The 26157-nt window shown below is 41.2% G+C and overlaps 1 long non-coding RNA gene across 1 annotated transcript in view; it reads right to left on the reverse strand.

Moving 5' to 3' along the window:
- Positions 1-12658: 12658 nt before the first annotated feature.
- Positions 12659-26157, reverse strand: part of LOC116444339 — a 399973-nt gene continuing 386474 nt past the window's right edge. Inside the window, exon 18 of the long non-coding RNA XR_004240279.1 lies at positions 12659-12823. This is a non-coding gene — a long non-coding RNA (uncharacterized LOC116444339). The remainder of the gene's footprint in view (positions 12824-26157) is intronic.

A 26157-nucleotide genomic window follows, 5' to 3' on the forward strand; every position in this document is an offset into this window, starting at 1 on the left:
GTCATTGAGTATAAGAGAGGGAGAAGACATGTATCTAATATGTACTAACAAGTTTTTGCTTCTTATTTGAAACCTTCTTCCATCTTTCTCCCCATTTTGCCTTCTCTCTTGTCTAGGATGGCTGCTTTGAGCAACTCAGGTGCGTTCTATAAAAGAGACTGAAATCAGGTCCTTGAGCTCTTATACTGACCAAGAAACATAACTTCACTTCCGGCTTGCTCTGTCTGGAGGAAACACTGGCATCTGAAATGTGGCCAGCTCAGTCAGAAAGTCAATGAATGCAGGGAACTTGGCAGACATTCCGTGTATGGATACACAACAGAGTAATTGTCCACCCTGCACCAGAGCTCCACGCATGCCAGGGATCACACCTTTCTAGTTCCAGGCCTGGAGACCACAGACCAAGAGTCATTTGGTGGGGAAATGGGAGTAGGTTGTTACTCTTGAGAAACGTAAGCAAGTCCAATTCCATCTGTGCTGCTGCCTCTACATCCCATGCATTATCAGGTTAGATACAGACCCTCACTTCACCTAAGGTAAACCAACATTAGCTGCCTCACAGGAGTGCTGCTGAAACAGCATCTGTAAAATGCTCTGTGCCTGTAGAAAAGCAGAGAACAGACACCTTGAGGACCCCTCTGGGTCTACAGCATTGCTGCTTATGGGGGTGGGAATCTTTCCAGGCATTTCCTCCTCCTGAAGCATTTATAACACAGTGAAGAAACAGAAATAAAGCACTAAGTTTCTGGCATTAGAGTTGTGTGGATCCCCACCCCAAGTTTCCCTTCAATCCAGCTTCTCTTTTCATTTATACTCTGCACTGCAATCAGTCTCTGCACCTCTTAACCCGGTATGGGCTGCCCCACATTGCTACCTTCCCTAAGTGCTTTATGTATTTTTAAAAACATCATCACGTTCTGCCAGTTCAAAAGTTGCTAAGTCAACCTCAGAAAAAAAGAAATTATTAAGGAATTACCTGAAAACAGCCAAGAAATGAAACTTCTCTTTCTGGTTGCCATCAAGAATTTGTTTTAAAGAACATAATTTGCATTACTGGCAACAAAGCTGTTATGAAGTTCTGGGACTTGGAACTCAGTCCTTAAATAACGTGCATAAAACTCATGGGAGGGAGGGGGAAGCTGAACACTAAAGACCTATTGAGCAAAACAGAGCAGGCTACTGGGAAAACAGTGAAGACAGAAAAAATTGAGAAAAAATAAAAAGTTCCCGAGGAAGTGGCGCCCCTGTTTTACTCCCCAGATATATGGAGAACCTGCAGTGCTACTAGATCAGTTTTCTTTTCCTCATTTTTGAAAACAGGAAAGGTAGATGGAAAAGAAATATAATATTGTTCTTCAAAGCCCAAGGGCCACCACGACAAATCAAATCTTTTCAAGTCAGCAGGACAGTGTGTTTGATAAAATACTGTCAACTTTGGGCAGCATAACCTGGCCCTGTGTGATGGAAAAATATAGGCAAGGGCATGTCATAGAAGTCAGGCTGGGATGGAAGCAAGGGAACTAAAGCATGGACTCTGTTTCAGAACAAAGAAATTATTAAGAAGCTTCTTAAAGGAAGAACTAGATACCCGTGATATGCATTATTGAAACATGAAGGGGAGGAAAGCATCAGTCAGCTACAACATAAGGGATATTTATACACTTGCAAATGGGGAAGTGCTCTGATTTACAAGGTAGAACAGACAGAAGCCTTGCTTCATTACACCTCTGAGACCAAGGAGGGCTGTCTCTTACCTACTTTGTATTTTAAAGGCAGAAGCTATCCAAGCATTTTAGATGAGTATAGAAGCATCTTTTTCAGACACTTATGCGATATCTTTAGTTTGCCAAGATTTCATAGCAAAACAATTAATACATCCATGTATTTTCATGAATTCTTTCTGGATTATTACTGAATTCTTCACCAAACAATTCTGAAACTTTTAAGTTATTTTAATGTGGGGGAAATATTTTTTTCAATGCTTACTCAATGTCAACTCTGTTACAGGTTCTCTTCACACTGCCTACGTTTCTCATTTATGGTATTGATATGATTTTCCTCTTCAATATCTCCTCTCCTTCCCTCCTGCTCCCCCAGTCTTTGGACAACAGTCTGGTTTGCAATGGTAGATGAACATTGTAACTTTCTTATAGAAATAACGATGCATTAAGATCAAAGTTTTGTATGCTTTCTGTATTTGAGAATGTTTTAAATACATGTCACAACATGGCTGCTCAGCCGTATGACAAACACAGTCAGCATGCTTTCCAGACATAGTTCTTGACATACAGGGGAAAAACCCCCTGAAGATCTTCATCATTAGATAACTGTGCTAAAAGGCCCCTTATATACACATATGTGCAAAATGCAACTAGCAGCAAACATCACTTTCTTCCTTATCTTCTATTCCTTCCTTCCTTGTTTATTCTATTTTCAGTGGTAGTCTTTTAAACTCAGACAGCAAGGTCATCTGAGTAATCAGATAAGAAAAAACTCATAATAAAAGATGACCAAACAGTTGATTTTGATTTTCCTGGAAAGCACAACCAAATAATCCTGAACACACCCCACACATACTTCAAGTAAACCATCAGTCACATTTTGTTTTTATAGTCAATTGAAAAGAAATCCGATTAACCTACGGTAGTTGTTACATGCCACTTTAAAATAATTTTTTAGTGTTAAATGCAAGCAAAACATAAGATGCTTCAGTATTAAAAATGAAATATTCAATAAAGAATAATTGCAACGTATACTTCTCAGCTTTGCTTCTTTACTTTCTGCAACAGGCAATCCTAAAATGTATCTTTGACAAAGGGACTTTTCACCCAGAAGTCAGAATGTGTACACCAACTTGTTCCAAAGCTAGAATAGCCTTGTTGATGAACTCCAATATTACTATCTCAAAAATAAGTATTATCTTACAGCAGCATGTCTTCACTACCCACACGTGCTCAGAGGAACGTGACTGCTGGTCATGTAACCTCTTATAAAATTGCATTGACAGAGGGGATTGAAAGAAAGCATGAAACACTGCATGTTGGAGGAGTTATCTTGCAAAAAGGAAGCATGTCCATGAGCTCCACAAGCCAACAATGTTATTATTCCACCCCATTGCTTTCATCAGGACCATTATACTATACATTATATATATTACATATTACTCTACAGTCTAGAAGAGCTGCTGAAAATGGACCATGCTGTGCTGAGCAGCAAGCGCTCTGTGTAAGTACAGGGAACTCAGAAATCCCTGTAGTGCCATTAGCTAAAGCCTGGAAAATGAAACAAGACCAAAAAGGGGTAGGTAATGCCTGGCTGTAAAAGCCAATTAGTGGCAAAGCTAGGAATAAAGTTCCAAACTCCTAATTCCCAGCCTAAGATTTAAGTAATGTCAACTACAAAAGCTTTCAGACTGCTTTTACAATCTAACCCACAAGAACTAAGAACATAGGTGATTGCAGAAGTGACCTGAAGCCCCATCGTTCAGCATCCCAAATACTCAAGAGTCAAGCTGAAATGAAAGTCTCCAGGAACTATGACTATTTGAAACAGGATATTGTTGGCCTTTGCTGCTAAACAGCAAAAGTTTTTCTAGTGTGAACTTCTCATTTAAGCATCTATTTTGAGATTAAGGAACGCAAATAAAGAAAAAGGCCATCCCCAGTGAAACTGCATGTCATGAAACTGATTAACCAGTGCATCATAACCTGGGAGTGGAATGACAGGAAATATTTCAATATTTTAATGTGTATCTCGCTTGCTTGAAGATTGCCAAACTTCAACCAAGTTTAACACAGATTTTCCACTTTAGGAGAGGCAATTAATGCCTTTTACTTGCATGCCTTTAAAAACACATTTGGGTGTTTTTTAAAGTTTCTGGCATTTTTAAAATGTATGGCTTTTTCTTTTTTGGTTTTTGTTCTTGTAATATGATAGAAATCCTAATCAAGAAAACACTATAGCAGAGGAATAATTTCATACATCTGCTAGTCTGCCAAACTCTCCCACATAGTTTTGATCCAAATACAGCCAATGAAATATTTCTGCGCACTCTCACAGGTTCAGTTTGGCTCGCACCTTTGAGTGGAGACAAATATTGATGGGGAGGGAGAAGAGAGAAACTGCTAAGCTTCCATTTATCTACCTAAACATAGCACTCAGATCTCCTAAATAACTCAGCTTCACAGGAAAGATAAGATTTGGGCTAAGCAGCCCAAATATTTGCCCATCCTCTCCCGAACATGGAAAATTGAGGTGCTTACTATGACACCTGACAGTGATGAAAAAGATGCATTTGCACTCATACAGGCCAGCTCCTGGAGTCAGAAAAGAGGTGACTGCATGGCTCAGGGTGTGCTATTTGCAGCATTCCTTGGTGCTGAGAATATTTGCAATTAGAGAATTGGCAAAGAGATGTATTAATATAAAAGTAATAAAATCCCAAAGACTGAAAATATGCAGAATTGTTAAAGTGCCTGTGGGAAAGCCAGGATACAGAGGAGGAAAACTTGCCAGAAAGGAGCCTAAGTTTTAGTATTCTCTACTGGTTTAAGAAAAAAAAAAAAAAAAGCTTTTAATTATTTAACAGCAAGCATTTACTTTGCCCAATGCAATCAGTACCTGTAACTCTAAAGAGACAGGGCTCAGAAAGGATGAGGACAATCTAATGGTTGTTTGGGTTTTTTTCAAAACAATGTAACTGGATGCCCTGAAATCTATTCAGGAATTTGCAAGAAAAGAGCAAGGTATTCTTATATGAAAGTTATATTATTATAACAACCCCTATAAAAAGTACCCTGAGCTTATTCAGTACCTTGCAAGCATAAGTCTGTGGCTGGGATGTCACAGGTAAACAAATAAAAACTAAGAACTGCCCCAATGTCTACATTATACCACAGAAAATTGGTCATTAAATTGCAATATTGTTTTAGACATGTACAGTGTAGAATCAAAACTGCAGAGAGCTTAACTGTGTCAATATTTACCCCAAAGTCCACTTACCTAGTTGCACTTGTTTTCAAGAAAGCAAACAGTGAATACTTGGGAATAGTGTTGCCTTTTTTTTTCTCCCTGTGGAAGAAGCATCTGGTCTTGGCAAGGAAGTATAACCACAGTGAGACACAGCCCTCTTGCAGACACTTGTTAGGGAGCAGTGTGAGCTCAGCATGGAATGCTGACACCTTACCCTCCCACCAAATAGAAAAATCCCATCAAAGCTTCTTTCAAATGGAATTCCGGGGAAGAGCACAGTGACAAAAACATTCTGTTTAAACAAAACAATAATTCTGGCTTCCATTTAAGAGTCAAGAAGAAGTTTAGAAACACTCCTTGTGGAGTGAAGAAAAACAGTTATAAAAAGGTTTGGGGGAGACTCAAAGGGTTCCTTTTGAAATGGCCAGGAGGAGCTTGGTGAACTTCACAAAACAGAACCTTTCCTGATTTTCCCCTAGAAAGTATTTTATGCCAACTGACATCCTTAAAATCTCTTTCATCTAGCGATATTGCTGACTAGGAAGACACTTTCCCTCCCACCCTGAACTGAAACACTAGTGCTGGTAGGATGGCCACTGATAAAACTGCTATAAAGTGCAAAAGGTATGACCAGTTTAAGAGACTGTCCAAGCTGAAATCTGCCCCGCTGTCAGCACTGTACTGGGGGGAGAGCAGGGGGAAGGAGGGGGAAAGGGTGACCAATGCCTGGGACTGTCCAGAAGGAGACAGGTAGGACTTTGCCTCTCCAATTTACCAAATGGCAAGGCATTAACTATATTTCTTCACAGGGTCTGCATGTTTCTCACTCTTTTTCAATAAGTACAAATAGGTAACATTTTCTTACTATAAAGGAAGATATTGCTCTGCACATACAAGAATGTAGATGGACAGAACAGGTTGCCGTGCAAAGATTAATTACATGTTCTCCACTCAGATAAAAGATGTGGAATTCAGCATCATAATTCATCCTCTCTAACTAAAGGCAAAAGCTCTGGAAATCCAGCACCAAGAGCACAGGCTATCTCCCACCAACACTTCTCAGTGCCTCACACTGCCACATTCAGACTGCCACAGCCTAAGCACATGCACCTGTGCTCCCCTCACTATCTGAAACCAGTATCTTCTGTAGTTAAAAACCATGTGGGGAAGACATCCTTCTCAGATGATAATAATCTGATTTGTGGCCAGCCACCACAAGAAAACAGCCTCAAAGAGATGTAAAACTACACCAGGTCTAATTTTTTTCAAAACAATTATTTTAGTCCATGCTACCTTCGGCTCCCTAGACACTCGGCAATACATTGGGAAACAACCCAAAACCAGAGTGGTTCTTCCATACCAGTTTCCCAAAAGCTGACTGCCACTTCCAGGATCAAGATAAGGAGGATGAAAAGGTCTTTATTACTGGATGTTTCATGTTTTAACTCTGTTTTGTTTGATATAAGAGGCGCAGCTGAAAATGGGGCAGGCTCACCACTAGCCAAGAGGCTTCACATAGAGGGCGCTCCTAATTGCAGAGCTTTCCTACTCTTTCCCTGCTGCCCGTCCCCACAAGCCATTACAAGTCCCACCAAGTCAGTGTTGCTAAACTTGTGTAATAACTCACTGTCACCTCTTTTCCACGCCAGAAAACAGAAAAGTCTCTCCCAAGTAAAAATGGATGTAAAGCCTTTGCTAGGCTATGACATCTTTAAACCCTGCTGTTCCTCTGCCTCTCAAGCCAAGCCTACAGAGCTCTGAAGTCCTTTGTGCTTACACTGTTATACAGATCAATTAACTTCCTTTACCTCATTTTTAGAAATACATTTTTTTTTTCTTTTCATCTTTACCTTATCTCATCTCTTTTCATTTTAGAAATGCTCCCTTGTCCAAGCTACTCCATCGTGGATTCTGACTCAAGTGAAATATTTATGGCCTTAAATATTCTCTAACATCCAGCACCACAGGCCATATCCATGGCTGTAGACTTTCCACTAGGATTATTACATTAAGGCAGTGTAAGCCTCAGATCACAGATTCCCAGTCTCTTTGTAGTTAGAGCTTGGTTGAGATGACTGGAAATTATGTCTACCACCGGGGTAAGCCCTTCCTCCTCTGTTCAGACAGTGTAGGGCTGCAAACAGCTCCCAACCTCCCACTCCCTCCAGAGCAGCTTCTTCTCTCTTACTCTTTCCAGCACTGAGTCTGCTCTAAGACGTCCAGCTGATGTCTGGAGCTAGGCACAGGTTCTGCTCTACACTCCTTCATCCAAAGGGATGGCTTCCTCCTAGGAGCCATTGGCCAGCACATTTTTACACAGTCATAATGTAAACAGCATTTGCCAGCAAACTTTCAGCCAGATCTATAACTCTACCCCCAAATTAATATTTTCTATTATGCATCATAGAAACCTGAAACCTGGTAAGTCATGCTGAACAGGACTAGCACCACAAATGCATGGGCAGCACTTCATGGATATGTCACAGAGCATTAAGAGAGTGGTCTTAAGAATTTTGAAGCAAATGTTAGAAAGTTTAAACTGTTCTTGAATATAAAAACACATCTCTCCTGATAACAGAGTTATTTATAATGTTTTAACTAGTGTCAGAACCAGTGATCTCATTCATGGGTGCAAATCACTGATGTACACACTATGTAAATACTTTTTGAAGGAATTTTGGCAGGGATTTTCAAAGAACCCTGCAGGACTTTTGATGCAATAGACCAGCTCCCTCAAAGAGCAGCACTAACTTTCAACTTCGTCACATATAGGAACAGTAGAAAACCAGGCATTACTCCTACTATCAGGGTTTCAGCAGTGTCATGGTTTGATCACAGTCAACAACTAAATACCACACACCCACTTGCTCATCTTCCCCCATTCTATTCCAGCAGAATCCAGGACAAACAGGAAAAACACCCTTTTGACTTATTCTTATAAATAATCAATCATTTTCCATGGGAGAAAATAATTATAAAGCATAAAAATGCTGGAGGAAAGGGAAACTCCACATATCTTGCATGAACAATTTCCCAAGATTTGCCATTTGGAATAAAAACAGGGGCTTCAATCCCTCACTTTGTAAAAAAAGTCCTCTTTGTCCTTTCTTGTCTTTGAAAGCAGCTGTAAATATTTGCTAAATGTCACTGATAATCTCACTAGAAATCCTTCCCAGAATTCTCCTTGACTAGGTAATAACACACCATCTGATGATGAGAAGGCAGGGTGGGCCACTAGATACCATGCCATCCAAATTTACATCTTGCTTAGGCCTATCCACTCTTTTGTAATCCAGTCTTGTATTCAGTCCAGACTCTTTGCAACATGGCCAATCCTTTTGCTTTGACCTTCAGAGCAAAGACCTCTCATTTGGACTAAGCCAGCACTTTAGTGCAGCATTTCATGAAAGAGACTTCCTGGTAAGAGTCAGCATTTCAGGTGAAAACATCACTGCCTAATCCTTTACTTGTATTTTAACTTCTCTTAGGTGTGATTTTGAGGAATTCAGGAGCTCTAGATCAAGACAAGTGTGCAGCACCTTATAATTTAAACACATTTTTTTTTGTATTGCAGCTCTTTTGTCCATACTCTGTCACAGTGCGCTTTCCCCACTTAATCATCCCTTTCTCTGAAACAGAAAAGGGGAGGAAAAGTCTCGTACCTCAGTTTCCCTGAACTCACTTCTCTAACATAAATTCAGAGACAGCTGACAAGCAGTTGAATGACAGACTTGTGCCAAAGCAGTTTCTTAGAAGGAACAAGATCTTATTGGAATTGTTGGAAGGAAAAACCAGCCCATCCTTACCTTACAGCAACATGGCTATTGCACATAACTTAGGGCTACTTGTTGATGGTTTGGCACCTGAAGGGGAAAGTTGTTGATCAAGCAATTCACAATAAGTCTCCTATTTCACTACCACTTCACAAGGTCTCTCTTATTTATTGGGTTGCCACCACAAAGTTTATTGCCTGAATCAATTTTTATTAATGCTCAAGGAAACAACACAAAATCAAATAGAAATACCTTGTGGAAAACCCCAAACTTTTAATGTGAAAAATCATTTAAAATTATTAGCTAAATCACCTCAAAAGACAGCCCCCCAAACTGGGTATTCACAGGTTGATACAAGTAATCTATCCACTGATGCAAAGAAGTTATATGTAGTATACAGAAATTTAAAACCTTGCTTTTTATGGGAGCAAATGTTTACTTTCTTCTACTCGAAAAAGCTAGAACCAAGACCTTGTGCTATACCCAACATCCAAGCATCCATCTTCCCCTTTTTAAAGGTTCCAGCCTGTTATACAAGTAGGAAAACAGTTATTGTTGCACTGTGTCCTTGCACACAGCAAATTCAGCATATCTAGCTGCTGATGGTATGTGGCGGAAAAAGCAATGGCATCTCAGCCTTCTGGCAAAAGCTCTTTTTTGATTCAGCTTCTCCTAAATGCAATACTTCCGAGGAGCCACAGAGCTTGTGGAACAACTGAGTTGTTCCAAGTGATAGGTTCCAAGTGGCAGGTTTTGCCAGCCCTTCCCATGCTGTCTAGAGAAGATATTCACTCCAAATTCCAAATCCACTCCCTCCTCAGCGGCTGCTTCCCTCCAGCAGCAGGACAGGGGGATACCCGTTGCCTAGGTGCCACAAATCCTGTACCCTGTTTTTCCCTGCAGCAGCTGTTTGCTGAGGACTTCTGCATGTGTGAAGGAAGGGGCTGCTATAAACATGGTCCATCTCTAGTGAGGTTTGGTGGGATTCACAGGCCTGACACACCAACTTAGAGTTGAAGACATCCTCCGAAGCCCTGTGTGTGCAAGAATCCAATCCCTTTTGAAAGGTGGCTGCCAGGGGGTAAAGGCTGGATGCACTTTGCATTCCTTGGTTTTTTAGAGTATTGATGCAGATTTTCTTTCCTGTATAGAACAAAACAGGCTTCCTTGTTTGTTTCCTTGAAGAAAAGGAACACAAAATATGCTTTTGTAAGTCAGGGAATGTGTCAAAACACTCAAGGAGCAGCATAATAAAAAGCAGGTGCTATGAGAAGCTTCCAAACTTGCCACACAAGCACCAGCAGTAATTTATTTGTAACTACAGTTCATCCCACTTAGCTTGTTTTCCAGCAAGTAGTTCATTGGCTGGTATAGCATAGGCACTAAATTGAGAACTTTACCTTATCATCTTTGTCACAGTGGCTGTTCTCATTCTCTGAAGGTCCAGTTCTGCATTTGTTTTTTGAACAGGTCAGAGAGAAGGACCACAGACAAAGAGTGAGCACCACCTGCTAATCTTGGCTGTGAGAAATGGAGAATAAAGAGGCACAAAACATTCTGTAACTGTTTCCACATATGAGCCCTGCAGCCCCTAAGAGATTAACAAAACCAAGAGTACAATTTATAAATGTTGAAATATTCTGTTATCACTGCAAAATAATGAAGTAAAAGACCTCTGTGCTCTGTGAACTTTCTGTTGATGCACTTCAACTCTTTCCCTGACTCGAGATCAGTGGTGGTAAAATGCTGCAATTTCCTGAGACATGCAGATGTCATTGCTGTATTTTTGACATTGCTTTATTTTTGACATTGAGCTGAAATTACTAAACTGCACTTTGCAACTCTGCTGAGCTCCCTCTAGTTTACATTGAGAGAAACAAAACTGAAAAACTGACCTCATTTAAGTGCCTAACCTGAGAGCTGAGCTCCTCTGAACGTCTGGTCCTCTACGCCTGGCCAGAACCCTTTCCAGTAAGATCTGAGTAAAATAGGTGACACTGCTTTCACTTAAGATTAAACACCTGAGCCTGTCACTTTACAACCACTGTGATAGAACCAGACAGATCAGTCTCCAGAGGCAGTTCAGTGATTATAGAGAGGATTTCAGTCAGTAGTAGTTTGGATTACTTAAGCATCAAAATGTTAGTGCACATGGACTCCATCTCATACCTTTGGGGTAGATGAAGACTATGGGGCTTCTCTGGCAGATGAAAATTGAAGCCATAATTACAAGGCTCTCACCTTTGAAATCAAGAGTTTCCCAGTGCTAAGTTTGCATAGCCCACCATAGGGAAATTGGGAAGACAGAGGACAAAGTCCATCCAGAGGACAACACAACAGTTCCCACAAAGCACCTATGTGTTTGCCTGTCTAACAAGGACTGGCAGTAGCATGCTGTCACAGAAACGCTGTCACAATAATGAGACAAGCAAACAGAGACAGAGGTCTTTTCCAGAAAGTAATCAGTTTTTAAAACAACACAACACTTCCTACTTCAGTTTACTTCTACATTTGCAAGCTGACGAGGCTATAAATTTGAAGAGATCTGTCTTCCATCCTACTTTGATAAATAGATTGCAGACAGTATGACAGCCTTTTTAAATTAAGGACCTGACTTTCATCAAGAGAGATTTCGCAGAAATATCCCCCTCAGCAAACTTAACCTGAACTTTCTCAATCATAAGCACAAAGCCATGCATCCATCCTTCAGGAAGTATTCTGTCCAAAACACTTTTTTCCCCATGTAGTAATTCCTGTCATAAACTCATTCTCTTGCTGGTGATGATTACATTTCAGCTATTACTTGTTTTTTGGGCCACAGTCCTTAGATTGCCCTCCACAGAGGAGTAGTATTTGCTGTAGATCCATTAGATGATGCGTCAATACTACTTCAGCCTACTGAAATGCTTCCTTAGATACGCACTTTGAGGCAATAAAGGGTTATGAAATTACAGTTTATAGCTTTTAACCAGTATATTCTTGATAGGCTTGGAAATAACAACTCTTCTTTTCAGCATGAAAATGGGAAACAGTACCACACCCCAAGATTTTAAGAGCGAGGTAGATGTATAATCCAGCCAAATGGACTAGGTGGCTCTTAGGCATTAGCAAATGCCACACTACTGTTATCCAGACATCCAGACGTCCAAGTCTTGGAAGCATAAGATGGCAGACATAGCAGTTCATATGGGGCATCTTCCACCTCCTTCCAAAGTACCCATCCATGCTCCAACATAAGCTCAAATGTTTTGAGAGAGATTAAAGTTGTGAGAGAGTTATTCCACCATAAAATACCTGAGTTTCCAGGCTCTTTCTTATTCTGCTTGAAATGCTGGAAGGTTTTGAATGTTTTAAGCAGAGCTGGGCATCAAACCTTCCTCTCCCCACACCCCAGACACACTGCCTAGGTATTGGGCTGCTGTCTGTTAATCAATAACTTTTGAACATAAGCTTCTCCAACCCCTCCAATCTCTTTTTGGACTTTTAAAACACAGGCAGAAAAATGTCTAGAAGACACAGACTCATGCTCATTGTGCCCATGTGGGACAAGGACTGTTCTGGGAACACACAGGACTTAAGATGCAAAGACTCTTTGGGCACTTGGGGTATTCAGTAGACTTGTGGCTTGCACACTGATTCAGCCATAGAGGGGCACTTAAAAAATACTGATTGTTGAAGCACTTGGGGGAATCTCCTCTCAGCCTCTTTGTGCTCATATTTGCAAGGAATAATACAGAGAATAGCACTTTCCTGCCTCACAGTGTGGTTTGCAAGGACAAAGAAACCTACGCAGCTCAATTCTGTGTGTTACACTACCAAAGATTGATTTGAAGAGTCAATCACTCCAAACCTATTTTTCACCCAAAGCATCCACTCTCAAAAGAAAAAATGAGCTACATACATTTTACATCAGCTTGTGCACAAAGAAAGACAGGGTTAGCATATGGAGACACTTCACACTGAAGCATACAAATTGGCTCACCGTGGGAGTGAGGGAGATGAAAATAACTCTCAGAGCTAAGGAATGACCCCAGGCCAGTCCAGCACAGGAAACATCATCCAGTCTGCAAAAGCAGCACCTGCATCATCAAAAAGTGAAAGAGTCCTTTTACCAGCAGAAGCTAAAAGTGTATTCCCTGAATAACTCAAAGGTAAATGCATTTTGGAGGGGAAAATGGGGTGACTGAAGGGAATCCCTGGAGGGCTGCAAGTCATCAGGTGTAATAGCTGGGATTCTCTTCTAGGACCTCTCTGCATAAAGAGAGTCTGAGATGTAGAGCATGTGAGAGGACACAATCTCTCATGATGAAACTCTAAAGGAACTCCCTGAGTACACAGAGAGACTTTGTAGATCAGTGAATTTATATCAAGTGCAGTTTTCTTTCATTCCTTCTCCTATAATTTGCAACTTGGATCTAGCTTGTAATTTGGGTTTTTTTGGCATGTTTTATCTTCTTTTATTTCCAGTATCACCTTCCCAATCTGGGTTGAAGAGAATTCTCTGATGTCTTGCTAACATCAAGACAGGATGTAAAAATACTTAAACCCAGGTACTACTAGTGCAACAGCTACATACCTCCTGCACATTTCTCCCAAGCATGAAAATGTTAGCTGTGTAGTGACAGGAGAGGAGGAACTGCCTGCCAGTGGTCAGAGATTGATGGGATAGCCCTGTGGTATGGGGTAAGGCAATCAGAGCATATCTGAATGCCAGGGAACCTTTTGCAACAGTGTGCAATGTTATTGAAAGATAAAGCCATTGGGCTGGCACAGTTGTGCCTTATAGAATCAATTTGCAGCTTACAAGCCTCAGCATTGTGGTTTCTGTCCTGCAGTGTGAGAATTTGTTTCTCTCATGTTTGCCACAAATTTTTGGCAGGAGTCCTAACTTGTCTCACCACGGTGTCAGTCACAAACAGGTTACTAGGGAGCAGCAAGCTACTGCATGTCGGATAACCAAGCGTGCTTAGCCTTCTTCCATCCAGCTACTTTGAATGCTCCTGAACTTGCTAAGATACATTTGGTCAGTCATGCCTTAACTTGTAAGTATCCTCAAGACTTTGTTGCAGCACTTCAGTCCCCAAAAAGCTCATCCAGATTTAATGTTGAGCCTAAATGTCAAGAATTATCCCTGCAATCTTTCTGTTCCCAAATTATATTTGACACATGATGTTACAATTTTCAAGCTAAATTGTTTCCTTTTGGCATTCACAAGTAGTCTTAAAGCTTCACATTTAAATCTGTCATGGCATGATCACATCCTAACAGAATCATCAGCTCAGAACCATCCTCTCCCAGTGGTAACTGAGTAGTATTCCTACAGCAGCAGCTTATTTAGAAGCAAATACAGAATTAAAGTCTTTTTTGCTTCTTTAGGTACAGCTCACCAGAGGAAAATGAAAAGCAGACTGCTATGGCTGTACAGTCAAGTGTTTGAAAGAAGAGTGGTGATACCCTAATTTATGCAAGTTGTTTTGTTGTCTAAATTATTCATAAAAACTCAATTTCATCTTTATATTCTTCTCTACTTATGTAACACAACCAGATTCTTGAATGAAACGGTATCATGCATCAGGACCAGGTAACAACTGTATAGACTGAGTAGGGGAAGCAAGTTAAGACCACATGTACAAGTTAATACATATGAAAATCTTTATGAATTTTAAGCATTGTGGAAGTTAAGCATTAAGGAAGATTAAGCAGTCATATGTATACAGGCAAAAAGAGCATAATCTGTAATCCTTCATGTACAGAAGAACTTACACATCCTCCTTCATTTGTAAGAAGCTAGTTTTGTACTAATTACTGAGCTCTAATCAGTAGGCTCAAATATACCAGTAACCTACTGCAAAAATTTTGTGTCAACACATTAAGATCATTATTACATTTGCATGAACATTGTCACAGAGTTTTGATGGTTTTAATTAAGACATGCTTTCTCTGATTATATTTTAACAAGATTTATGAATAAATACCACAGCAAGAAGTCTGCAACATCTGGATGAGTCTCGCTCAGAATCATTATGACAGCATTTATTTTATCAGAGTCACTGGAAAATACTCTTATCTCTGGTTACATGACAAGCAGCAAGAATTCAATCTGTGTGTCTGGTGTGTAGGCTGATTGCTATCCCTTTAATAGTCTGCATTGTTAACAGTGGTGCAGCTTGAACTGTTTGAAAGCCTTTTTCCTTTACAATGGAAAAAAAGCTTCCCACCCTCCACCCCCCCAAATTTAACCACTTCTCTCCCTTTCAGGGAAGATGCATGCTCCTAGGGAACCTAAATCCCAGCATACTCTTTTAGAGACTGACCTTTATAGAGATGCCATCAGTCCTAGATCAAGTGACATGCAAGTGTAATGGGCAAAGGTGTCACTGAAAGTAGTAATCACAGCCAGAGAAATTAGAAATAGAGGGACATTAAGACAACCACCCAGTCTTCCCTTTCTCTTTAACAGTGCAAGCCCACTGAGAAATAAGAACAGGGAAGTCCAATCTGTAATTCTCCTTATCAACAGAGGAAAATATATTCCAGCACCATTGTATAACATGGATATACTATTCAATTGTTCACAAAAACCATCTTTCCTACAACGTTGTAAATTCTACCATCAGCTTGTTAGCATGTCCTGTTTAGCTATTGTGTGAGATAGTAAACCTCTTTGCAATGAATGACCAGGAGCAAAGTTACAGGAGAAATGGCTATGAAACCTAAGAACACCCTACCATCTGATGTCCAAGATGAGTGCAATGAAACTTTGTATTTTTATAATATTAAAAAAAAAAAAAAAAAAAATGAAGTGAGTACACTCACCATTCTCTTCCTGTGATACTTGGAGGGATTTCATTTCTATTTGCAAATCTCAAAATCCACTCTAAAGAATGAGAAACTGCTGCATGCTGGTTGATGGAAGGTCAGTGACCTGCTCTCTTGACTAGTGAATTTTGCTGGTGAGGAGCAACGTAAAATAGCATGCATTAGGACTTTCTTTTACATACTCAGGCTCTGCAGCACCGTAGTACAATGCCTTCAGATTATTGGCTCCATATCATCTCGCAACCAGAAGAATGAGATATCTTCCTACAGTTATTGCTATTGAGAACATATCGAGTCTTCCCTGGAAAATGAATTATCAGTGTTTAGGCATTCAGACCAACAAATCAACCATCTAGTGAAGCTCTTTGTTAAGAGGCCCTTGGGGTGGGGGAAGGGGGGAAGCAAACAAGAGCACCAATTGTATGGGTTTATGTTATTATTATAAAAAATATGCCAGGCGTATTTAGTGGCAATATATTTATTAATTATTGTCCAGGGAACTCACTTAATTCTGAATGAACAGATGTTGCTCCATTAAAGTAAACCGCAGCACGTCTTTTGAGGGAATAAGTGATGTTTACCTGAGACAGTGGTTTCATGAGAACATTTATGCCTTTATTACTTTACTGGTAGAAAAATAAGCCTTATAACAGTGGAATTTAACAAAGCAATATTATTGTAAAATAAAAGGTAGAGTTAATTTTCTGTATATGTTTCTTGAGTGAAGTTGAAGATCAAGAATTTTATTATGGAGTTTGCATGACAGTAATACAGATTTTTCAGCTTTTAATTAGGTACATGTTAGGAACATGTACTTTTTTTTGGCCAAGAAGAGAGGGTCTATTGTTTAATTTTGTCCCATATGTACATATTTTGCATATGTATTACAGTCAAGAATTCTCACAGCCCATCTTGATCATGCTTTAGGAAACAGCACAGCGCAAAGCATTTGTGTAGAAATCACATCTAAAACATGTAAATGGAAAGCTAACAGTCAAATGTTCATTGGAAAAGTTTGCAGAACAAAACCACAGACTGACACATTCATTGGCACAAGGCATTACCACCTGCTGCATGTGGGGACCTGGGCAAAGCTGCTGACAAATCCACAAACTAAGCCAAATCTTGCCAAACCTTGAAAGAATCTGCGTCTTTTTGGTGACAGTCATCGACTCACACATTCCTCTCTGCACTGTCAGGGGAGTTGAGCAAGCTGCTCAGGTAACCATGCTACCTACAACCCTGGGGTAACTTCTACACTCGCAGCAGGGAGATGGGAATGACCATCCACTATAAATCCCACCTCTGCACAAAGGGAGGTTCAAGGGCTCACCATCTCCCAGATCAGACTGTCATTACCCCAAGTCTCAGCAAAGTCCCCACATGGCAAACAGGCAATGTGGGCTGGCTGAAGGCATCCCAGTCCATGGCAGGGGGTGGAAACTAGATGATCTGTAAGTTCCCTTCCAACCCAAACAACTCTATGATTCTATGTTGCTATGATGCTATGATTCCACGAGTCTGTGATTCTACTTGCAGTGAACAACTAGTTCTCCAAATGCAGCACAAGTAATATCTGAAATTCAGCCATACACTTATTTTTTCCTCAAGCCCATGATTTGTTTATTTCACATCCACCTTGGACTGCTATCTGAATTGCTGGGAGCTACAAACTGCCACAGATGTGATTCCTGTTCACATCAGTAAGGACAGTATAAGCCCTCAAGACCGCCAGTTGAAAAGGGATTTGGATTGCTGAAACCGGGGCAGAGAACATGCAGAAATCACAAGGCTGGGAACTTCAACTATGTGTCTAAAGCCACACACAGGAAAATCTCTGTTGGTGCTGCACTACTTCAAGGCAGCTGCTGTGCACCTGGCTGAAGGCCCAACAACAGATTTCTGTTAATACCCATACCATTCTCTCCCCTGCATGTGCTACCTCTCCAGCCTCTGAGGTCCAAAACTGCCTACTTAGAAATAACATGGTGTCAAGGGTGCTTTGTTTTAGAGTTTCAGAAGTAGCTTTAGCCAAACAGCTTGCAACTTCAGTGCAGTTTTGCTGGGCATACATGTTTCGAGGAAGCGGAAAGCACCACTAATGTAGCAGAGCCAGAGCCATGTGGTGCTGCAGAGAGAACAGTGGGCCCACTAGGACACATGGATGAGGAGAGAAACCTTTGGGGGGAGGTACAAGGCATGAAATCAGTCAAAACACTGAAAAAAATTAAGAAAGTTAAACCTCTGCTTCCAGGTTAGCCTGGGCTGATCCAACCACTTGCTGTCACATTCCTGATTTTAATTTTGTCCATCACAAACTGTGACCCTGGACTCTCTCTGTGCCAGCACTGGCCTTCCTCCAACCCTGCACTGAGCCATTTCAGCTCGCTAAGCTGGCAGACAGCAAGTCGTCACATTGGCCAGGGAGAAGCTCTGTTCTGGTCTTCCCACCAGACAGCCTGCCTTTTGATCAGCACAGGTGGCTCCACAGCCATCCCTCAGACCCTGTGAAATGCTTCCCAGGCTAAACTCCCAGGGCTCTTCTAATACAATCATCCTCCTTTAACCTGATATAAAAATGTATTTTCGCCTGATTTCTCAGAGTAAGAAGATAACAAAAGCCCCTTTTGAAATCTGGTTGCTCAGATTTTACATGGCTAGATCACTGGACAAATTGCTGAGCTAGAAACCTCTTTCCTTAAATCGCTCTAGAAGCAAGCCAGCAGCCTAGATTTGATAGATAGTTTATTCCATGAAAGGCCATTAGTCGATCACTTACAGCACTCATAGTCATCTCCAAATTCCTCAGAATCAAAAGTTCTCCTCTTTAATACCTCAGGGAACCCCCTTCATCCTTTAACCCCTCTGAAACACACCACAAAGCACGTCGGATTTCATATACTGATGGCATTTTTACTGAAGATATTCCCTTCAAACATTGAACAGATCCTTCTTTCTCTCTTACACACAAGCATTTAGTTCACATAGGAAGAGCAATGATCCAGCTATCAATTTCCTCTTATTGATTTTTTCTTAAAAGAGGAGGTAACAACATGCAAAAGCTCTCTTATGGGCAAATACTTCAGATGCTGCTTAGATAAGATCTGTGTTAGAAGTTCTCAAGAGGCTTCCTACCCAAGGCTTCCCTTTGAGAGGAGCTTTATCTCTCTCTGACACAGTTTGTGGAGTAAAGAGGAATATTTCTAGATGGGAGTCTAACCAGAAAGATGTGAGCCTGAAAGCAGGTATTCAAGTTACTGGCTGGGACCATCAGGGAAAAAAATGAAATATCCCCATGCCTCCTTCTTCAGCACCCCAGTAATGAGAAACAAAATGATGACAGAAAGCTGCACAAGCCAAATGCACAAGCATTGCAATGTAAGTACACTTGACAGCAAAATGAATGCATCAAATCCAATGTTGTGCTGGTGGCTCCCTTTTAGTGCTTTTTGGGTTGTATAATCCAGTTTGGATGCCTTCGGCCTGAGCTGCAGATGAGCAGTCGGCTGTAAAGTTGGTTGTGCTAGCCTTGGCTCAGCTTTCTCTAATTTGTCTTGATATGAGTTTAGGCCTCTGCTGAATACACAGGCAAAACTTGATCATTCTCACATTAATTAACACCTGCAACATTTGACTGCAAAATTGCTTAAAACATGCCCAACACCTAATCCCATAGAAATGGGAGAGCTGTTAAAGCATGGATTGCTCCAGTAGTTTAAAATCACTGTGCAAAGTAATTAAAAACATAATTGCGCTTCCAATTGTTAAGACACCTCATTACTTCCTCAATACTCTGTTACTTTCTCAGTACCAAGTCCCATAGATGTTAAACTGCCTGTACTTCCTAAAGCCCACAGAGGAAATTCAGTTTCAAACCAAAATATGCCTATAATAGTTATTCCCCATAATGACTGCAAATACTTAATTACTGAGTACCCAGAAATCTTCATGTTCCTTCCCTCCAACTTGCCTTATCCAATGGATTAATTCCTATTTCTCTATTCCCCTGCAAAACTTCTGCAGTGTTTTCCTCTTAGAAGCCGGCATCCAGTGTGGAATAAAGGGAATGTCTGCAGTCAGATATATTATGGCTGTCAAAGTAATTTGTACAATTAATATTTTGAAGGCTAGATATCAACATGGATTGAATTTTATGGTTGATTTTCCAACTCTAGATATCTGGCCACATACAAGTACTGACTTCATTCTGGTACAAAAGATGCAGCAGCGCATCCACAATAGATAACATTAGCTGTATCCTGAACCATTTGTAGTCTGAAGTTTTTGGGGGCACTAATACTATGGACAGACTTCTCTACAGGTAAATAGTCATTTTGAAGCACTAAAACACAGCAGAGAGAGCCTGTCAGTGTGACATACATACTAAACCCACTTAGTGGGCTACTTTAACAGTACTTCTTTTAAAAGCTGCACTCAAGATAGGTTCACTACTTGCAGACATCTGCAACTTTAAATTTCAGAAGGGAGTTCACAGCTGATGGACAATTTGGACTTCTAATTGAAAGCAAGGGTAGGGAAAAAGGGAAGAACCGAGCCAACGTGTATTTTGGAGACTCCATTGCCTTGAAATGGCTACATAGAAACTGACCTAGCACATAACTCCAGTGAATAACATTGTGCTTGCTCTACTACCCAGCACCAGCTGGATCTTTTCTGAGCCAAGGCAAAAAAAGAAGTAATGTTTTGTGACAGAAAGAAAATCCCATTACTAGGAAGTCAAAAGTGAAATGTGCCATTGGTTTCATGCAAAGTGAGACTGCCAAGTCATTTGATGAAATACATTTTAGGATGTTCTAGAAGCTTCTCCATGCAATAACAATTTCTCTGATTAAAGGCACTGTTATGTTAAGACCCATTTAATAGTCTTATCCTGACCCTGTATAATAGCTCTGAAAAGACCACATCAAAAGTTTGCAGTTGTTGAGGAAATGGTTGCTTCCATGGGTTTCATTTTTACACTTAACCCCCAGGGTAAGAGCTGCATCTATTTTGGATCAGTCCTCTTATTGAAATCCACTGTGCTACAGAAATGAAGTTTTTCTCTACAGCTATCACTGAAATCATTCATCAAACCCCACAAATTGTCAGAATGGGTAGAAGAAGCTCCTGCGGCGAAATAAGTTTAGGAGCCTTGTCGGGTGTGTTTCCCTATGCATCCAGACAGGCAATCATTAAAAACACAGGGCTAGAAAATACACATTTCTATTGTGAAAGAACTTCTATTGTGGACAAAAAGGTGTATTTCAAGGGAATAGAATATGCCATGTGAGTAGCCTTGAAGTAATTTCAAAGATGTGCAGATGTGGAAAGACCTGCCTTCCAGACACATCACTTTGAGTAACACAGTGAGCTCTATGATAATTCCAGCCCTATCCACAGGAGCCTGTGGAAATCACATCCTTGTAGCTTCATAATAGACATATGGGATGAAACCCAGGTATAACTAATTTTTCTTCTGGCTTTTGCTCTCTTCACATCCAACATGGACTCTACATACTAAAAAAAGTGCATTATGCATCTTACTAGGGACAATTCTCAGTGTGCAGTGTTTTGAGGGAGACCCTTACAGGAGGGATGAACACCACACAGTTCATCTCACAGGAATGCTTTGCTTGCAAGAAAGGTGATACGAGGACAACTTAAAGATTGGTTATAAATGGTTTCAGAACAAGCCATGAACACTTCAGGCAACCAAGCTGTCATGTCTCTTCAGAGAAGAGGTCACCATGAAGATACAGCTCTTTATATGCCAAAGTTACTATTTTTCAGCTTATCATGCTTATTAATATCAACCAATTGACTCCTGAAAAGAGATGAGAAGACAAAAAAAGTAGGAGTAGATGAGACAGACACAAGGCAGGCTGGGAGAGACAAGAGAGTCTATCATGGTTTCTATCCTGTATGTTCACTTACCAAACTCAGCTGGTGGAGCTAAAAAGTGACAATAAAGAAGATGAATGGCTACACGCTTCTCAGCAAAACTCAAATGTCTAAACCCTTCAAGTTTTATTTCCCAATAGAGTGAACACATGCTCAATGGAATTAGGCTGAAGTGCTACAAAAGTGTGAGAAAACTACAGGCAGAGCTTTCACTGGCAATGTCAGACAGTGAATACTATACAACATTCCAGCAGGGTCTGGGGTTTCTACTAAACCTTTAGACATTAAAACATCTGAAAAAGTTATGTCTCTGAAAATTCAATCACCTGTGAACTGTGACATTAAATCAAAAAGCGCAACAAAGCATAGTGAGAGCCTGTTAATAAACTTTAAGGTAATACACAAACATTCCCTATCAATCAGTAAAGTTTTGATAGCAAATCATTTATCTATCTCAAAGTACTGTAGGAATGTAAAATAACCATATTTGTTTTGATAAGAATGTATAAGCCAACATTCCACTTGATGATCCTAACAGCAGCAGCTCTCCCTAACAAGGCAGATGGCAAAGATTTCACTGAGCGTTTTCTTATCCAGAGCTCTTTGCACAGAAGGAAGGTGCTGCCCTCTTAGCAGCTATCAGGTCACCTGTTTTAACCTTTTCTTCCTCTTCCTTAGATTCACAAGACCTTTATTTCATTATACCAAGGAACAATTAAAGATTACTAGATTTCCTAAACAACTACAGTAGCCTTAGAAATTCCAGTTGATTTTGAGACTCTACTCTGTGAAAGGCTGCATTCTCCAAGTGTTAAAGACAAAGAGTAAAGATCGTGGCTAAGCTTGCAAGATGAAAGAAGAGGAAGAATGAAAAAAAGGAGGTTAGCGTCTCTGGAACACTCTACGCCAGACCTCTTTATTTCCAGTCAAGTTTTTCAGTCAATCAGCTATGCTCCAAGAAAAATGTAATGTCTTTCCTTAGACATTAAGCTACAAAAGAAAAATGCAGGCATAAAATCTTATATACTTCCAGCAAGCACCTTCTGCGCTACACTGATATCTGGCCTGCTGCCCTGCCTATTAACATCTCAATTTCTCAGTGCTGCAGAACAAATGGGGAAGAACAAAGCATGAAAACTTGCTTTTACATCTTGATTTTCACTCCTCTTTGGGGACATGGAAGTAAGCATACATTAATTTCTTGGTTCAATATTTTTAGAACATTGCTGTAGGAGGAAAGACCTGGGCGTGGGTAGAAAGGAGAATATTTAAGTTAAACAAAGAAATGGGGAAAAAATATCTAAAGGTTCCCTGCTAGAAGGACAGTGCAGTAAAAGACATTTCAAAGAATAACAGCATGCTCATTGATAAAAGTCACTGAGCAAGGGACCAGCAGGGATCTCTGACAGCTTCTTCCGGGGAATTACTCATGCCAGACAAACTTGGCTGACCACCTCAGCTGACAAAGCCTGTGTATACCCTGGAAGAGTAGGGATAGAGGTGAGGATCATGGCTCCAGAAAATTGCCGAGGGTGATTTTTTTTTTTTAAACCCTTTTTTCCCCTGAGTCTGGAATACTAAACCAATTTTTCCCTTTATTCCATTTGCCTCCACTAACAGGGTTTAGAATTACCAAGTATGATCTCTGCGTGAACAGTGGGTGAGATATGACGGGTTTTCTTGTGGCAGATCCAGTCCATTTTAAGTTAGAAATATTTTTCCTCACACCTATGTGAACTAAGAAGCATTGGGAAGAGCAGTCTTGTTTTCACAGAGTATCTATACCAGGTTGCTTGGTGGGAAGAAGGAATGGTTCATCCTGTGTTAAAAGTAGATTGGTCTAGGCAACCTTTTGATAATGGTGTCAACCTGTCATTCCAAATACATTTTGGGTCAGAAATCATGACCTGGGTCAAGGGTATGCTGACAAACATCTTCAGGTTGGAACAAAAATTCAGCCTCCAACCTCAACCAGCACTGGAACCAAGACCCATAAAAGTCAGGCATTTTATGATGTGGCTATCCCTGCAGTAGAAAAAAGGACATTGAAGCTTTGCCAGCTGACTCATCACATGGACAAGTACTTGCTGTTCATCAGGCATGGATTGCAAATGAAGATTCAGTGGTTAAAGGCTAAACTACTTCCTGATCTAGTGAGGCACTCTGTTCCTCTGCCTACATCAGTATTGATTATGATATCTTCTTATAGTAGGTTTCCCCATCCCTCACTAAAATAGGGTTCTTTTCTAAATGCTCCTTTTTTGTATCTTGTTTGCAAATTCACTGATGCTGAATCACTTCCTTCTAAGGAGCTCATGAATAAAATATGAAGATTATAAGTCCAGGAGTCTTTGATGTGTTTTCAAGCATTAGGAGCTCAATCAGTTCTGTGCAGCTATCCCTTTGAAGTTTCAGCTGGGCATTTTCTTCGTCAAAAAAGAAAAGCTTCTGTCCTTTTGAAAGATGACAGTCTTAAAGATAAACTATTTATTTTGGCTTTATTCTTGATAATTGTTTAAAAGTCAGAGGACAGCACAAGTATCAGAAAAGAAAATAGTAACCATTAAAAAGGTTTACCTTTGGGGTAAACATCAATTTATGAACCTACAAGGACCTTTTGACTTATCCCATTTCCATACCTATCAACATCAATGCAATTATTTCAATATCAACCTGGAATAACACAAGGCAGACCTTGAGCTAGATTGTTCACAGAAATGCAGAGCAGCAATGATTCCAAGGAACAGCTCTACCTCTTAACTTGTGGCAAGTTAAGTGACCAAGGAGAAGAGAGTAATTTCAGAAAGACACACTGAAGGAAAAAACCCACTAAATTTTGCCATGTCCCTGCTTACATAGAAATATTACCCTTTGTGTGTACTAATGCTCATAATGTCTTATGCTGCTTTTTAGTTTTGCCAGATTCCAGGAATGAGAGGTAATTGTTCAGAGCCTGAGCAGCTCCCACGGCTTAAACACCAGTCTCCTTGAAGAAGTACATTGGTGCCTTGCAGTGACATACATCATAAGGTACTGTGGAACCCAGAGAATACCTTACCCAAAGCGTTCCCATGCAGTCATCCTAAGCCCAGAAATAAAATCAATTTGCTTTAATTCTCTTTCTACAGACATCACTGTCTGCCAGTTTCTCTTAAAGAAGGCTTCTTTCAGAAGATAAAGTTTCCTCACAAGGAAACATGGTCTTTTATTCTCTTCACTGTTGGGGTCCCTCCCCCGCCGTGTAGCCCTGGGAGAGGGGCCCTGAGGGACAGACACGGGGCTTCCCTGCCCCTGCTCAGCCTCGTTCCCATGGGTTGGTTTGTGTTCCCTGCGCGGGCAGAAGGACCCTTGGTCCCGCGACTGGAACAGTTCCTGGGCAGAGCCCCGGCCATGCGGCTGGAGAAATAAACACCTCTGAAACATCTAGCAAGAATCTGTCTGTCCATATATATTTCCTTTTCACGGGACTCCTGGTTTGATATATGCGTGTTGCAGGATCCCCACTGCAACAAATGGTGGAGAATTGTGAGCAGAACGATCCCCGATCCCTAAGCGACTGATTTGTGTGAGTAAACCCTGGAAACTTTGGATTCCTCTTCTTGGTTTTGCTTTGCTATTCCATATCTAAACTATGGAGGAACCGTGGGAAGACTCTTGGCTCTCAGAGCCGCATATGGACATTTATCTTAAACTTAAAACGATTCTTGAACAACGATTTGTAAAGTTTAGCTTGATTCAAGCTCAGAAAGAACTGAAACACTTCCTGGCATGGTTGTTTAAGAACTTTTTCTATGTTTCTTGGGATTTAATTCTTACCAAGGGCTTTTGGAAAACCGTTTGGACACAGTTAATATTTGAGTCAAAATATATGCCGATGGAAGAATATTTTCGTGAATATTATTTAGTTACCGAGACTGTTGAGCAATGTCAGCTGTGTCCTGGCGAAGGGAAGCCTGGCGCAGGGACCGTGCGGCCCAGGCCACGTGCACCGAGCGCTCTGCGAGCAGCAGCGAGGCAGTTCCCACGCGCGGGCGGAGCCACGCGAGCCGCAGTGTCAGTGGCGGAGCGAGGCGCAGCGGGAGCAGCGGGACCCGGCGGTGCCCGCCCGGTCCTGTGCAGCGTGTGGTGGAGCGAGCCCCGGGAACGCCCGACCGAGAGGGGCGGCGCGCGGGCGGCGGCTGGCGGCGATGGCGGTGGAACGGAGCCGCGCCCAGCCGAGACGCGCACTGGAGCAGGGCGCGGGGGGGTCGCCGCTCGGGGGCCCGGCCGAGACGTGGGTGCAGCGCCCGGCAGCGGCAGCGAAGCTGCGACCAGAGGAGGCGACGCACGGAGAACTGAGCGGCGCGGCCCGGCCCGGCCCGCACAGCCCCGAACGCGACCCCGGGAAGAGCGCGCAGGCACCAGCAGCCCCGACAATTCCAACACGGGAGCGACCGAAGGAGAGAGCAAAGATGCAGCAAGACAGAAAACAGCAGCCACTCGGAAAAAGGAAAAGATCATAGAAACTAAGATCTTAGGGATAGTAAAATGGTATAATGTTAAGCAAAATTATGGTTTTATAACAAGGTATGACAACCAGCAAGACATATTCGTACATAGAACTGCTATTAAAAAGAATAACCCTGAAAAATGCATCCCAAGCTTGGGAGATGGAGAGGTGGTGGAATTTAATATTGTACTAGGGAGAAAAGGG

Source organism: Corvus moneduloides, chromosome 5 (assembly GCF_009650955.1).
Source record: "Corvus moneduloides isolate bCorMon1 chromosome 5, bCorMon1.pri, whole genome shotgun sequence".
Taxonomy (NCBI): domain Eukaryota; kingdom Metazoa; phylum Chordata; class Aves; order Passeriformes; family Corvidae; genus Corvus; species Corvus moneduloides.